Source organism: Mandrillus leucophaeus, unplaced genomic scaffold, assembly GCF_000951045.1.
Source record: "Mandrillus leucophaeus isolate KB7577 unplaced genomic scaffold, Mleu.le_1.0 Scaffold283, whole genome shotgun sequence".
NCBI lineage: Eukaryota > Metazoa > Chordata > Mammalia > Primates > Cercopithecidae > Mandrillus > Mandrillus leucophaeus.
The window spans coordinates 3175327-3193116 of record NW_012102954.1 but is presented as its reverse complement, the minus strand read 5'-3'; positions in this window follow the sequence as shown (position 1 = coordinate 3193116).

The window sequence follows — 17790 nt, the reverse complement described above, 5'->3', positions numbered from 1 at the left end:
TGGGAGGCCAAGGCAGGTGGATCACGAGGTCAGGAAATTGAGACCATCCTGGCTAACATGGTGAAACCTCGTCTCTATGAAAAATACCAAAAAATTAGCCGGGCTTGGTGGCTGGTGCCTGCAGTCCCATCTACTCCGCAGGCTGAGGCGGAGAATGGCGTGAGCCCGGGAGGCGGAGCTTACAGTGAGTCAAGATTGCGCCACTGCACTCCAGCCTGGGCGACAGAGCGAGACTCCGTCTCAAAAAAAAAAAAAAAAAAAAAAAAAAAAAAAAAAAAAAGACATACAAATGGCAGACAGTTATATGAAAATGTGCTCAACATCACTGATCTTCAGAGAAGAACAAATCAAAACTGCAATGAGATATCATCTCACCAGATAAAATGGTTTTTATCCAAAAGACAGGCAATAACAAATGGTGGTGAGAATGTGGAGCAAAAGGAACCCTCATACACTGTTGATGGGAATGTAAATTAGTACAACCACTATGGAGAAGAGTTTGGAGGTTCCTAAAAAACTAGAAATAAAGCCACTATATGATCCATCAATCCCATTGCTAGGTATACAGCATATCAAGGAGATATCTGCACCCCCATGTTTATTGCACTGTTCACAATAGCCAAGAACTGGAAGGAACCTAAGTGCCCATCAACAGTTGAATAGATAAAGAAAATGTGGTACACAATGGAGTACTATTCAGCCTTTAAAGAGAATGACATCCTTTCATTTGGAGCAACATGGATGGAACTGGAGTTCATTATGTTAAGTGAAATAAGCCAGGAACGGAAACACAAACTTTTCTTGCATGTTCTCTCTTATGTGTGGGAGTTAAATATTAAAACAATTGCACTCATGGAGATAGACAGTAGAATTACTGATTACTAGAGGCTGGGGAGGGTTGGAGTCAGGCAAGTGGAGATGGTTAATGTGTCCAAAACTATAGTCCGATAGAATGAATAAGGTATATAGTATTTGATAAAACAAGAGGGTGACTATTGTCAATAATCAGTTAACTGTAAATTTTAAAATAACTAAAAGAGTATAATTAGATTGTAACACAAAGACGGCTAAATTCTTGAGGTGATGGATACGCCATTTACGCTGATGTAATAATTATTACACATTGTATACTTGCATCAAAATAGCTCGTACCCTATAAATCTATATTTCTACTATTCACCCACAAAAATTAAAAGTTAGAAAAAACAAAGTTCTTTGTCAGACCAATGGGGAAGGAGTGCTAGGACAAAATAGGCTAGTCTGCTTTGAGAGGGATGGAACAGTGGGAGTCACATCTGACAAATCCAGCCCAAGGTCACGGGTCAGATTATAGAGCCAGAGGTTTTCAAAAGTGCTTTCCCTTCTGCCATGATACACATAATTGGTAGTATGCCTAATAAAAATAAAACTTGTTATTTTGGTGGTGTGGGAAGTGTGGTTGGTTGGCTGTGGTATGGTAATACTATTAACAAACATTTACAGCATATTTTCTGTATGGCATGTACCATACTAAGTGCTTCATATGTAGCAGCTCATTTAATCCTCACAAGAATCCTTTGACATAGTTTTGACTTATACTCACTTCCCAGAACTCTAGATGCACTTCCCTCCTTTTCCCTTGCAATGAAGAAAATGTCAGAGTGCACGTGAGTATTACAGCGATGATCTTGAGCCACTGTAATTTATAAAAAGTAAATCTTTCTCAAGCTAATATTTTAACTAATGACTTGTGAATTTATGTGACTTGTGACTAATGACTTGTGACTTGTAACCAATGACTGTGACTTGTAACTAATGACTAAGTCTGACACAAGAGTATGTTGACATTAGAGCTGAGCACTGCAGTATTACACTTTGCTATTCTTGTTTCCCAGACTCACTCCCTAATTCCAAACTAAATGTGATAGAAATGTGTGTTTCTGATAAAAGTGGAAAATAGATGAGCATTGATAGATATGTGATTACCAATCCCCCCAACCCTGAAAAAAATCTGTTAAAAAGGCAAATCTAGTTGGGCACAGTGGCTCACGCCTGTAATCCCTGCACTTTGGGAGGCTGAGGCGGGTGGATCACTTGAGATCAAAAGTTCCAGAGCAGCTTGGTCAATGTGGTGAAGCCCCATCTCTACTAAAAATACAACAATTAGCCAGGCATGGTGGCACATGCCTGTAGTCCCAGATACTCGGGTGCCTGAGGCAGGAGAATTGCTTGAACCTGGGAGGCAGAGGTTGCAGTGAGCTGAAATTGTGCCATTGCACTCCAGCCTGGGCTACAAGAGTAAAACTCCATCTAAGAAAATTAAAAAAAAAAAAAATACCAGCAGATTTTACAGGTTAGTGCTGCATGGGAAAGGCATTATAAATAATTTTTGTCCCGCCTTTAATTTTGCAAATATGAAAACTAAGACTGATAGTTTTCATTTATATTTGACTACTCTTTATTTTTTTTCCTGTACATATTTTTAAAAGTCATGACAAATTTCTTTTAAAAAGTGAAGATTCTTAAGTTAAATTTTAAATAAACATATATTTCAATCCATTTAAAAGTACAATAATAATTTTGATGAATGTTTTAGGAAGTTTCCAGTAGTAAAATTAGTTTTACTATAAAGTATGTTCTTTTGGAGGAAAACCATGGCAGACAAAACTTACTCAATGAGTGTTTATTTAATTAGAAAAAGAAGGAAAGGGCTGGGCGTGGTGGCTCATGCCTGCAAACCCAGCACTTTGGGAGGTCGAGGTGGGTAGATCACCTGAGGTCAGGAGTTCCAGACCAGCCTGACCAACATGGTGAAACGCCGTCTCTACTAAAAATACAAAAATTAACTGGGCATGGTGGCATGCACCTGTAGTTCCAGCTACTCGGGATGCTGGGGCAGGAGAATTGCTTGAACCCAGGAGGCAAATGTTGCAATAAGCCGAGATCTCACCACTGTACTCCAGCCTGGGCAACAGAGCGAGACTCCATCTCAAAAAGTAAAATAAAATAAAATAAGAAAAAGAGGAAAGAAGAAAGGCAGAAAAAAAGAAAAGGAAGGGAAGGAAAGGAAAGAAGGAAGGAAGAAAGGGTGGGAGGGATGGAGGGAGGTAGGAGGAAGGTAGGAAAGAAGGAAGGAAGAAAGTAAGTTTTCTCATTACAAACAAATTAAAATTTCATTTACATTAAACAATAATTTGCTAAACATTAGCATCTTTGTGTTACCAATTCACTGTCTTGTGATTACACATTAAGTGTTCCTCTAAGAAAAATTTCCTTTTCTTCTAGAAGAGGGATAATCTGAATTAACATGAATGCACATCATAATAATTAGTCAAACAAACATGTGGATGGTATGAAAATCTACAATGTGCAGCAATGGCTTTGAAAAATACCAGATCTAACTTCCAGACTTATAATTAAAAAGGAATTATTTTGTAAAATAAAGATCCATATTTTATTTTTAAACTCTTGAATCTATTTTGAAAGCATTCTTTAACACATAGGATTAGTATGTACTGCATATGTTTATCAAAGTATTTTGACTTAATGGTAGATGCTCCAGCCAAAGAGATTTCTCTAGCTATATCCCAAGAGGAATTATTAGTCTCAAAAGACAGGACTCAAAGGATAGTTTGATATTGGGAAGCAAAGGAAATGAAAAATGTATCTCTGGCTGGAGATGTAGAAGATAATAGCAGGAACCAGACTCATCATGTAGTAAGTTTTCAGGCATGGTCCCAAAATGGTCACTACCATGATTACATGATAAAAAGAACTTATTCGAATATTAATTGTAACAAATAAAAATTCCTGTCCCTAGTCAAGTCGATCAGTCCTGCCATCTCCTATCCTCTGGCATGTTGTGTTTTTTGTTTGTTTTTGTTTTGTTAAAAGGCTAAAAGAATGAATGAAATATGAATAAAATGTACATTTCAAGGACTTTCAAAAGTTCAAGCTAAAAGAAATATTAGATGTCAATCCAATGAAATCTTCTATTGTTTTAAGATGAGAAAATGAGGATCCAGAGTCATTAACTGGCCAGGATTTAGGTGGCAGAGTTAGGATTAAAATCCACTGCTAGGACTCTGACATCGGCCAGATCACAATTCTGTTTGTTATCAGACATAATTCACCTACCTGCAAATACCCACAGAAGCTTCACTCTGCAAAACTATAAGGAGGTAGTGAAGTTTACAGAATCTCTATTCATTATACGCCCACATCTCTGAGGCCCAATGCAATTTATTTTACAAAGTTGTCATCACCTACAAGTTTCACCTTGCAGGTAATTTACCTCTGAGAATATCATCTGATGGCCTTTAGAGAGGAGCCAACTTTTTATATTTCCCAATTTCAAATCAGTTCAACATTAAATTAGAAACTTCATGGGTCAGAAAGAGTGGTTTAGTATTCAGGGTACAAAGTCGTCAACAATAACTGTCTTCATACTCCTTCCTATGCACGTTAGAAACTTGGTATTGATAAGAAAATACTAAAATTGTTGAAACCTTATAAATGAAATAAAAATTAATTTATTTTAAGCTCTTAATTATTCATTTAAAACTATCTCAGAAACCAAAGTAGAAGTCAATTAATGTATACTTCTCCATAGTGAATTTCTTATCATCATTGCACTTTAAAGAATCAGATGCCCACGTCCAAAATGAATTTATGGTACTTCTTCAGTCAACAGACATTAACTGAGTGCATACTGTGTGCAGACACTGCCCTATATGAAAGGGTCCCTGGGCTCAAGGGGTCACAATAAGATGGGAGCGTTAATAGTAATCTTACATGAAAAGTGCTATCAAACAGATATTTACAGGACTCTGAGAATTCACAAGAGAAAGACACTAATTTCCACCCCCATCCTTCAGGCTGGGCAGAGAATGAGGAAGGGAATCATGGAAGGGCAGAGAGGCATGAAACATGCTTTTATTTTCTCTTAAAACAACAAATGAAAACGATTACATTAAAAGGCAGCAAGAGGCACTTAGCAAGCACAAAACATCATCAATTAAAAAGCAACAGTAGGCTTCTGTGAAGAACCCAATCATGTGCATGCATAGCATTTAGTGACTGGCTGATCAAGAAAAGCAACTCTGCCTCTTGGTGAGGCTGACAGTGTGTTCAAGACAAAGGCAGGGATGACTGAGAAATCCCTTCGTGATGAAGTTACCACCACATAGGCCGGTTTTCCCTCTGCATGTTATCCTCTCAGCCCAGCGTATCCTTCCTTCTTCTGGTTTGCATGACAGTCTTCTTTCTTCTTTAGATCTAAATTTAAATGTGACCTTCCCTTCCTTTCTATCTAAGTAGGCCCTACTATCATGACCACCACTGCACCAGTATGGTCTGTCTAGCTCTCTATTTTCCTCATAGTAAGTTACTTTCCTTACTTGTTAAATGGCTGTCTCCACCATTATAATCGAGCTTCACAAGAGCAGTGACTTGTTTTAGATCAAGCATACCTGGCATATATTACATGCATAAATCTGTTCATGAGTAAATGCAGAAGGAAAGAAGGGTGGGAGGAATGAAGAGGAAAGGAAGCCAAGAGTCCTATCTACCAAGTCCGAGGGATTGATGGAACTGCACTTATTTCATTTAAGACAATACTGCATGATGAGATCACTATTTGTCTATTTGACTAATGTGTATACTTCTAAAGAAAAAAACTCACTGGCTGTAAAAGTCAAGTTAAATATTTTTATGGTAATAAATAATATATCAACATAAACCCCCCCACCCAAATTCACAAACCTATACTGAACAAACTAAAAAACTAATAAAATTTAAACATCATTACATGCTAAAATCAACATTCATGTGATCTGCTAGATGATGCTTTTTTTCTTTTAAAAGGATAATCACACACAACATTAAATAACTAGTAATTATTACAGCACAGGGGCTATTGAAGCCACAACTTATCTCTACTCCAACTACTGGGGAACTTTTGTTCAGGCAATACTGTATGGTGACATCATTTGGCCTTCTCTTTATGAGAATGTAACATTTTTCTGTATTAATTTACCTCTGTTCTGTTGGGTCAATTAAGGAATACCATCTGGGGTCAATGTGATTAGAAAGACAGACTAAACGTGACTATTAATAACACAAGGCACTGTTTGACTACATAATAGTAACATAGATACTTATGAAAATTTCCATGAGTACTTCTTAAAATTCCAATAAAGAATTCATCAATCTCCCATTTTGAGAAAAGAAAACACATATTGGATTGTGGCCTATTCCTTAGTTTTAGTGCTTATAGCAGAAGACCTAGATTTGAAACTCTGCTAAAAATATAAGCAATTTTAAGGTATTATAGGAATTAAGCAATTCTCAACTTTATTTTTATTTATTTTATTTTCTTTGAGAGGGAGTCTCACTCCGTTGCCCAGCCTGGAGTACAGTGGCGCAATCTCAGTTCACTGCAACATCCGCCTCCAAGGTTCAAGCGATTCTCAGGCCTCAGCCTCCCGAGTAGCTGGGACTACAGGCACGTGCCACCATGCCCAGCTAATTTTTGTACTTTTAGTACAGACAGGGTTTCACCATATTGGCCAGGCTGGTCTCAAACTCCTGACCTTGTGATCCACCCGCCTTAGCCTCCCAAAGTGCTGGGATTACAGGCGTGAGCTGCCATGTCCGGCCCAATTCTCAACAGTATAGTCTTCTCTGACCCTCAGCTTCCTTTTCTATCAAATGATAGATGTAACATGGTAGATATTCAAGCTTCATTCTGTTTGAGATATAGGGATTGTCATTAACACCAAAATAGTATTATGATTGAATACCTGAGTCTCTTGTTCAACCAATCACATGTCACCATGAAACTGTATTCACAGGTAGTAAAACAAGCTTCCAAACACTTTATTAGTGATGCAGGCTTTGGGCCAAAGCTGCTTTATAGATCTCTGATAATTAAGTGTGAATAAAGATTCCTTTTCCCTATGTGTGGTAAGTGTATGTGGTCTTGAATACAGAATCTTACTTACTCTATTTCAACCCAAATCCCAAATCCAAGTCTCCATTCTTACCACTCCACTGGGATGTAATACCTCACCCCAGCAATTGGCTAAAAGAATATGAGCAAGAACAAGGAAGAGAGGAAAAAAAGAAAGAACGATAACAAGAGGCATCCACTTGACCTTCCCAGAGTGGGGCAAATACTCCTGCAATCAGTTTCTGAGAGAGAGAATGGAGAAAAATAGTTAAAATCAAGGGAGATGCTGATATACAAAAAAAAAGACTAGAAAATTAGAGGGATTCCAGGGGTCAGAAATTGTTGCTCCAATGAGGGATCTGGACCAAGTATTTTATACATATGACCACTAACCAACTAGATGCAAAGGATAAAGAGATAATTGGCATTTTTCCCTTCTGGATAGTAGTCCCTGGGAAACCAAAGGTAGGAAAAAGAGACTAATGTGTCAGCATGCTCTGGACTGGGCTTTTAATACATTACTGTAAGCCACCAGTAGAACAGTGACTAGTGAAAAAGCTCTGAGGCCTAACCTACCAAAGTAGACCTTCCTTTCCCTGGGGATGGAATAAGGGAAATGAAAGTGAGAATGAACATCTTCCATCTACTCAATTCCATGAAATCATAAAAATTATTTTATTCTTTGTTAGAAATGTCCAAAATCTATTCTTCAACATCATCACATCAGCAGATGTTCAAGTCCCATAGCCGTTTTGTTATAACCCTTAAATGGAAATAGAGTTAAGAAGAGTACCTCTGCCACAGATTCCTCCAGGTTTCTCTCTAGGACTTAAAATGCCAGAGGTGGATTCAACAGGAATCCACAAAAATGAGTGGCAAGTGGCAGAGGCAGGTTTGATAGCCACACTCTTCTCAGTTCTCTGTCCCATGCCCAAGAAGACAGTCCATGGCACATTTGCTGATTAGCCATTTCCATTTTATGTACAATAATTTAGTCACAATCATCAGCCACTGCTCTGTATCACTTTTGTCTTGTGTCAAAAATAGAAGGAATACATCTGCTTTTGTTAACAGATCTTTTTCATTGTATGAGTTTATAAAGGCAGGTAGAAACAAAATTCAGGTTTATATTGCATGGCATTGGTGGATCAGAGTGGTGTAATGTGAAACAAATAAAAGTGGGAACCACCCACAAATGCCTATAGAGCTAATGGAGGTTATTTCATGTATTATTGCAAAAAAAAAAAGAGGATTAGATATAAATAGATGGGTTTTAGCTCTACAATTCGTCTTGCATACACAATCTTTGAGTATACTTGCTAAACACCTAAGCATAGTCTATAGAAGGTCAATATCCCTTCTCCTAGGATCTCTAAGCAAAGCTTAAGAGTTATTAACGTAATTACTAGAACCCCCAAGATGCCTCTAAATTGTCATCATTTCAAAGAGGATAGGGTTCCTCAGCAAGGATATGACAAGTTGTATTCTTATTTATTAAAGTAGGTATGAAATTCCTTCTTTTTTCTCTCTGCTAAATAAATCTACTAAGAACCTTTTGCCACTAGTTTGGATCCTGCCCATATCTACAGAACATTTATGTTTTTCCTTCCTGGTCTTCTTCTTATACATATATTTTTCACTGTATGCCTGGTTTTGCCAGTTGCTAGCCTTGGGATATAGATTTTTTTTAACCCTTCTGAAGTTCAAGCTCTCGATCTATTAAAAAATATCTAATGAATAAAGTGTCGTGGGAATTAAAGGAATAATAATATAAATAGAGTACTGAACACATAGGACATAACAGTTCATAATAAACATTTACCCTTTTTCATCTTCCTGGAAAGCCACAGTAGAGTGAAGGGTTACATATTAAAATGCATCTTTAATTTTTATTAAACCATCTTTAATTGTCATTCTAAGAAAATATTTGAAAATGAGGAATAGTTTGAGTTAGTTACACTGTAAAACAGGAAAATTTGTTGTTGATTTAATTTCTGAGCTCAGTAATATTGTTAATGCATTTTACAAGAAAAAATCAGAACCTTTCAAAATTTTATTTAATTTCTGAGCTCAGTAATATTGTTAATGCATTTTGCAAGAAAAAATCAGAACATTTCAAAATTTTAGACAGGCATCAAAACCAGAAAGCTAGAAGAGTATCAACTGTGTGGAATGCCACATAATATAAGTCCCCGGGGGAACATTGTACAACTCTTGTTTCTCAATCCAGAATATTAAAGGAAACAATAGGTCAGAAACAAAATTGTAGTTTCCAACCAGCCATATAAAATAATCAGAGACATATAAACTTGGAAAGATAACAAATAATGCTTCTTAAATTATTATTTCTAAGATAAAATCAAATTATATAATTTAAAAGAGCTTAGTGAAAATATGTTGAAACTTTTCGATTCAGACCATTACCTGAGATCCATAAATGTTTTGCAGGTTTTTCTCCCTGAGTAATACTAAGATGTGTAATAGTAACAGTTGAAAGATTAAAGTAGCTGACATTTAAATCAATCCCATTGTAAACTTTTTGGATATTGACATAAAGAGTGTTACAGTCTCTGTAGGCATACCTTTGTACCTATAATTCATTGAAAAATGAATTAACGATAGAATTTCAAGCAGTAAACTACAGTCTAATGTTTTAAAAATCCAGTCAATTTTCTATCTCGTGAGTTTTGCATCTCATAATTTTGGATGGAAAGGGCTTCAAAGGGGGCAGTCTGATTGTCCATATCTTTAAAATATTCTCAAGCAGTTTAAAGAGTCAAAAACAGAGACAACATTTTAAATAAACACTATATTTATCAAAATTGCATGTAAAATGATGATTCTTTAAAGAAGCATTTTTGAAAACACTATATATTTTAGATAAGCCATAGTGTCACTCTTTGTGGTAATGACTGAAACTGGCTTCAAGATATTTACTTCAATATTCAAAATTCAGGCTAAGATAGAAAACAGAATATTTACACATCTTCTCGTAGGCTGAAAATGGAATTACTGCTCATTTTTCCGTAGGATACTCTACAGACAGACTGTCTCATTTCTAAAATATCTTTGGATATTGCAATGCAAATTTCACAGGCAAATTCAATGATTTGGGAAACAAAGTATTAGCTCACTGAAGGAATTATGATAACTTAGTGTTTTAAAAGCAGGAACTTTTGTGGGGCTACACAAAACTTCTAGAAACCTGGGATTGAATAGCAACTCTGAAGCCATCAGCTTCATCTCTTCATTTGATAGAGGAAGTACAGAAAGAAGGGACTAATACAAGGTAACGTAACTCATTAATAGAAGAATAAAGTCCATAATCCAAAAGTACCTTTAGCTTATTTACCACCACATGCATTTCATATATGTATAAAACAAAAATTGACAGGTAGAAAATCTCCTTTAAAATCTAGGGAAAATGTAACTATTAAATATTGGCATTCAAAAAAAAACTAGAAAAAGTTTCAAAATAGACAGAAATTTAGCACTGAAAAACTGTCCAAAAGTTGTATTAGAATCTTACTGCTAATGTTTTCTCCCTCTCCTGGAGAAGGTTATGAATGTTAAAAACAAACAAACAAACAAACAAACAAAAACCAGTTAAGTTAGAGCTACGTTGGTTTATTCAAATAATCAGTGCATCCTTCAAGCAAGGCCAGTACTATGGCATTTATAATTCATATCTAATTCAGTGAACTCTAATCCATAGATTCAATTTTTACCTTAAATTTTCTCAAGATTGGTCACAAAGTAGAACAAGTTTATCTGTACTATTGTATTTCTACATGAGTGAAAAATTACATATTACTTAAGCATCTGTAATCCCATATCTAGAAAAACATGTTTAAGTAGAAATTCAAGTTCACAAAGATGAGTTAAGGATTCTGCTAATAAATAGAATTGATTCTATTAATCTTTTCTAATCACCGTGACACAAACATAAACAATAAGCCAGAAGAGAAATAATTTATCATCAGTTAAAATATATGTAATGCTTATTATGCTATATTTTAGTACTTTAATATTTGAAAACATTAAAATCATATTTGTGTATATGGCAAGGTACCTGGTTCATAAGCGGAATAGAATATTATTTCAAGTTAATAATCATAAGTCAGAAACAGGAAGGATTTTTATAATTGTGGAATAATTCATTGATGAGAAAATATTAGTTCCACTTATCTGGGAGAATAAAAAGTACGTACATTTGATTTATAAGAGGTAGTTTCAAAAATATAAGAGTATAACATAGGTTTTTGTAATGAGATGTTAAATAGGAATTATTCTATTGTCTCTGACAGGTTTCTGGAATCTAAAAACTGAAATGAAGAGGTACTAAGTGCCTTACTCTTCTATGAGACAACAGAACAACAGAACAGAATCAAACCCAGTTAGATACGATCACTGTGGCCAGAACCACTATCTGTCCTCCCCTTCCTGCTACAGGCAAAACATCTGAAAGGGGAGTCCGTAACACCCTTGAGTCAAGGAAGATAAAACTCCAGCAGTCACTGGCAGCTGGAGAGACTGGGAGATCGCCCCTCAGTTTGTTACGTGCTGAGGCTGCTTTGCACTTATCCTTGAGTAATAGACAAAAGAATTGGAAAAAATTTGTAGAGCAAAGAAAATTTGGGGGCCATGTGGAGGGGCCTGCAACACCATATTTGTCATGGCAACCATGTATGCATTTCCAGTGAGTTTATGTGAAATAATGAAAAGTAGGTTCCCAGGTGATGGGACTTCAGCAGGAAGCTGTGGGGTGTACTGCCAATTCTGAGAGCTGAAAGGTGAAGAAAAAGGACAAGATAAGTTCTTTTTGTCATATTTAACATCAGGCACCTGGGAAGTCGAGATGGTCATCCACAGCAACAAATTAGCCAGAAACGCATAAGCAGCCAGTATGGACATGTAGTTCGCCAACATCAAAGGGCTGTTAGACAGAGATTTGTTTGTCTTTGTTCACCTGTTCTCACCAGTTTGCAGTAACAGAGACTTCACAGACAAGGAAGGATGATCCAGCCCACAGTTTCTCTGCCTCAGTCTCTCTCTCTCTCTCTCTCTCTCTCTCTCTCTCCCTCTCTCTCTCTCTCTCTCTCACACACACACACACACACACACATAAACACATACACAGGGTGTGGAGGGACACAGATGAGATTTAAATCAAGTTTGAGGCTTGAGTTTTAAATTAGATTGAAATTGAATAAAAATCATCAACATAGTTCCTCAAAAGGTTAAACATACAGTTACCATATGATCCAGTCATTCCACTCCTAGGTGTATACTCAAGAGAAATGAAAACATATGGCTACACGAACACTTGTAAATGAATATTCAGAGCAGTATTATTTATAATAACTAAAAAGTGTAAACAACCCATGTGTCCATCAACCGACAAATGGATTAAAAAACTGTTATATTAATACAATGGAATATTTTTTCAACAAAACAAGAAATAAAGTATTGATAGCATGTTACAACATGAATGAACCTGGAAAACATTATGCTAAAAGAAGAAAAGCCAAATTTCAGAAAGTGAGAACAATAAATCTTGTATCCTGGTAGCTTCCTTGTACATAAAAAGTGATCTCAACATTCTAAAATTGTAATTCAGAGTTTATAACTGATAAATAGTCACCAAATGAATGAACATATGGTGATAGCTCTAAAAAATGAGAAGCAGCTGGATTTAGGCAAGATAAAGCTAAAGAAGAGAAGACACGAAAATTGAACAGCAAAAAAAAGAAAAAAAATCTGAAGAGAACAAGTAACAAATGGCTATGAAATATTTAATATATCAAGGGCAAAAAAATAGGTTTTTAAAACACATTGCTGTAAACACCAAAAATGTAAATATTCAAATTATATGTTTACTCATTTGGTTTTTTCCCCTAAAGTTTCTTCTCTAATTGGTATAATGGAAATTTTCCTGAGTTTGTGTACATGAGATAGTCTGAATACGGACCACCTGGTTCCATATATTGAATTGCATCACAAATAGAAAAGCCTTCAGTTAATAAGAGTGAATGTGAGAATAGAACTGAAGGGATTCAACTCCAGTAGTTGTCCCTTCAAACTGGTGCTGAGAAACCAGAAAACCAGTGCTTCCTCTCTCTGGGGTAGCCGGTTTTGCAAAGAGAATTCTTCAAGTCTCCTTGGCTGTCATCATAACCATTTTGATAAACTTTGAAGGAGCCCAAAAAAGTAATTTAAACAAAGAGAAAAGGCGTACTACAAAGGATAGTATTGTTCTGAAATCTTTCCATGTAAGTTCAATGTTTGACAGCATAGGTGACAAGTGAAAACAAGTTATTTTCTGCTCTGAAGTTAGCATGACCAATGAAAAGCACCTCCTTGTAAATCTTACATGGGCTGATCATCTATTATTCCATTCATTATACAATTAATAAAGTATATATTATAGATCTTAGTTTCTAAACTGCTGTGTTAATATATCCTGATGGACAAAGGTGGTAGAAATGATGATGATGATAGTAACATCAATAGTTATTATTTATTAACTGCTTTATATATGGCCAGGTACTGTGTAAGCGTTCTAGAAACATTATTTCGTGTATTGTTAGCAACTATTCTGAGATAGGTATTTTATGATGTATATTTTACAAATGAGAATAATGAATTTTATGAACTTAGCCAAGCCCTATAGCTAGCAGTGAGTCTAGACTGAACCCAGGCAATCTGATTCTAGAAACTGCACAAAAAACAAGTGAACTCAACTGCTTCCCAGGGAAGTGTCTATACCAGACAAATTAATTCTGGAGAAAATTATGAACATGAAAATGGTCTCACATGCTGTGATCCCTCTGCCCATCAATCTCCTTTTGTGCAAGATATCCTCTGTGTTTTTCCATCTCAGGTGCCCTCTCCAGCAGCGACAGATTTTCTTAGCTCTTCCTCTTACAGTCAAAAGCGACCTGAGGAGTATTCCTGTAATTCCTACTTACATGCTAATGGAATGATGGCAGGTCAAGTATTTATCTATAGCATAGTTGCTTTTCATAATTTTTCCAGGGATTATATAATAATATAAAATAGTCAATTATAGGAGTTGCAGGACTGTCATGGAAGGCCTTTTTGGATAGGCAGGCATTTTGGATTCCTTCACAGTGAACTCTACATAGAATGAGTTCTATTTTAACTGTTTAGCTTTAAGTCTAATAAACCAAGAAAAATGGGCATATAAAGGCAGGGAAAATGTAAGGTCTCAAGATGAAATCTAAGATATTTACCACTGCTTCCTGGACTCTTAACAAACTTGCAACAAACTTGCCTCTGCTTTCTTCTCCAAATCTCTCTCTCTTCTTGTCCTCTTTCTTAGGTATGGGAATACTTGACCATTATCGATTTCTAACAATTTACCAAAGTGCCATGGCCTACACCTTTTCTTTGCCATAAATACCACTCCAGCAGCTACAGATACCATCCTTCAATTCTCAGGTTAAATTATTCCTTTGAGAAGTTCTCTCTGAACTTTGAAGTGGTGGTAGGGGTTCCTCCTATGACTTCCAATGGTTCCCTATTTTATCTTTATTAAAATACTTATTACATTGTATAATAACTATAATTATGCCTAATATCCACTGGAATGTAACTCCTTCTTCACAAATGCCTGGTATTACTTTAGTCACTTATAGCAGAATTCTCACTGTCACGCTCCTCTGCTCCCAGGATCAATCTGGGCGCCATGTCCAGCCTCCTTTGCAGTTAGATGTGCTCATGTGACTCAGTACTATCTAACCAAATGTGAACAGAAGTGGCAAGGGCCACTACCATGCCTGGTCCATCCGATCCTTTTAGGCAATACTCTATTTTATATCCCCATGGTGAATTTGGAAGCCAAAAGTTAAAATTGCAAAATCACTGGTAGCCTAGGTCTCTAAATAGTTGTTTGAAGTAAACTTTCATTACTTACCTAGAATCATTTTGGACTTTCACCTGAGCTGCTTCTTTCTAAATCCTTATTTTGAGGTATCTATTTATATAAATATACAGTTTTCCTATTATATATTATAAATATATACATTTTATAAATATAAATATATATATATGTATTTCCTAGAATCTAGAATAATACCTGTAGGTACATTAGAAATCTATAAATATGTGTTCACTTAAATAAATCAAATGAATGAGTAGTATTAATATCTTAAACAATAAATTCTATTTTTCTCATACTAATTTATAAAAATACTAATGTTGCTTTCATGCTTACCATGTACCAATGCTTTCTAAAATCAGATACATAAAATGTCTTATTTAATCCCCAAAATAATATAATGAGGTATTTACTATCATAATCTCATATACAGATTAGTAAATTGAAGCTTATACCAGCTAATTCATTTGCCCAATGTATCCAAATTAGTAACTATACGAGCTAAGATTCAATTCGAATAATTTTATTCTGCATTCTATGTCTTTACTCTTAAAAGAGTTATTCCTATATTGCTGTGTAGAGGAGGAAAGCAATAAAATTTTAAATAACAGTGGAATAAAATAATATTTTATATAAATAATACTTTCTATAACTTTATATAATAATTTCTAGGAAAGTGCTAAGAGTTCTTAAGAATTTATGATGATGCATTGTACCATCTTAGTGTCATTTTCAACACCAAAAGACTCAGATGCTACCCAGAAAGTTAGTTTTAGATTTGAGGATGATATCTAAGTTTCAATGCTTCTAGTATTATTTTAAATACTTCATCGAGGCTTTGGCTTCATAAATGTTAACAGGACAGCAATTGTCTTAGAGATTTCTGGATTTCATTAACACACGAGTTTGATTAAATATAAAATGAGAGCTTACTCTTAAATCAGCAGTCAATCCTTGCACATTTAGAGGTCAACCTTCAGGTTATAATTCACTCAAAATCACTTTGTTCTCTAAGTTAAGAAAATCCACTGTGATCTAATATAGTATCATCTTCATCATGTACAGAAAAAACCTTCCTCACATAATTGGATCAATATCTGTTGTAGAAAGTCTAGACCAGATTAATTGGGTTTGTGCCTGTTTGGATTTTAGTCATTTTATCAGGAGTTTCAGACTGGCTTCTGAAAATCGATGCCCCGCTGTGTCAAAATCTAGCACAAGCCTATGTCAGAGGCTTTCTCTAGTATGGCCAAGCTAGAGCCTTAGCTTTTATGTAAGTAGTAATATGCTACATAATAGAAGTAAAATAGGGATTTTACTTCTATTTAATAGGCAAATAAAAAAGTCATTAGGAAAATTTATCACTGGATTCACTTAACAAAACCTGCACGATTTCCTTATTTTTAAGATAACTATAATCATACTTCATCTCTGACTCGGCTGCTCCCCCCATGTTATTGTATTGACAAGGCCATGGTCATTTGTCATGATTAATGAAGCATGCAAGAACAGATATTGTCATGAATTCAGTTCACATGTGTTTTAAGCCCTTTCTAATAGATATCCAAAGTCCTTGGGGGTGTGCGGTGTAGGGGGAAGATTCTTTTTTATAGATTCTTCTGTACAATATGATCTTACAGTTTTTCCTCTGCATGTAAATATAATGAAATTTGTAAGATAAATTAAAATAGAAAAGATATTACTTTAAAAACTGGAAAAATTCAGCACTATAAAATGTTTATAGTAGTGGCCTGTGAGTGACAAGAATTATAGATGTATTAATGTACTTTCAAAAATGGCCTACATGCATCACCTTCCTGTTTTTATAGAAACAATCAAAATCAACTTTATTTTTAAAATATGCTCTGAATAAAATCTATATAAGTGCAAATACTTGTAGATAATGGATTCTGGAGACAGTTGTGTCCTAGATGAACTAAAGCTGCTTTTTTTCTATTAAAAAATTACAAGATACTGAGGATGTTTAGTTTGATTTATATTAAATATTAAATAGCTATATTATGAGGTAAGTCTCTCATATATTGCCAGGTATTGTTGGCTAAGTGCTGGAAAGTCACTGTTTACAAATCAGGTGCCGTCTCCAGAGAGAGGATAGCCTTGAGGTACCTTTGCCTTCTGCTCAAAAAGAAAATATAAGAAAAGTGGCAGTGAAACTTTCTAAGTTCTCAAATTTGTGCAGGTTGTTGAATATTTGGAAGGCAAAGTGCAAGCTGAATAAGAACATGAAACATTCATAGTAAGTTCAAATATTTAAGTACATAATGCACTAAATCAGATATAGTGTGTTCTCATAGCAATAAAAATTGAAGACAGAGATGTAAGGAAAATCTAATTGAGAAACTCTTATTTATTAACTTAAGTTTTCAATGTATTAGGAAACAACTGTCATGATTCCTTTCTGAGATTAACATAGTTGTGTAGTTTGAGCATCACAGGTGCTCTGGAAATAGCTTCTCATTGCCTACTAAGGAATCCCTTTTCCATTGGGGTCCCCTGTTTCTCTCTAACTGCATTCTTGCCATATATTCACCCTTGCAATATGGAGCTAGCCTATAGATACCTATTTTACAACTCTATGTCTTTCCTCTGCTCTGAATTCCTTTCCCCAATTTATCTACCTGTAAAACTCACATCGACCTTCAAAATCCCAGGTCAGGGTCACCTCTTGCCTTATGCAGCCTTTCCCAAGCCCTCTAGACAGTCCTCATTCACTCCTTGCTACTAATTGTACCCATGTATTCATAGCATTCAGCATTTTCAGGGTAGCCTGTTATGATTATAATTTTACTTTCCCTCAACAGATGAGCAGTTTTTCATAATAAGGATAATGATGGAGTTTGATTTGACTCTTTTTATTGAGTAAAACAACTCAGTGAAAGTTTATTATAATAAATTGAGAACTTAAACCAAGGACAAGGAGGATATAAATTTCAAG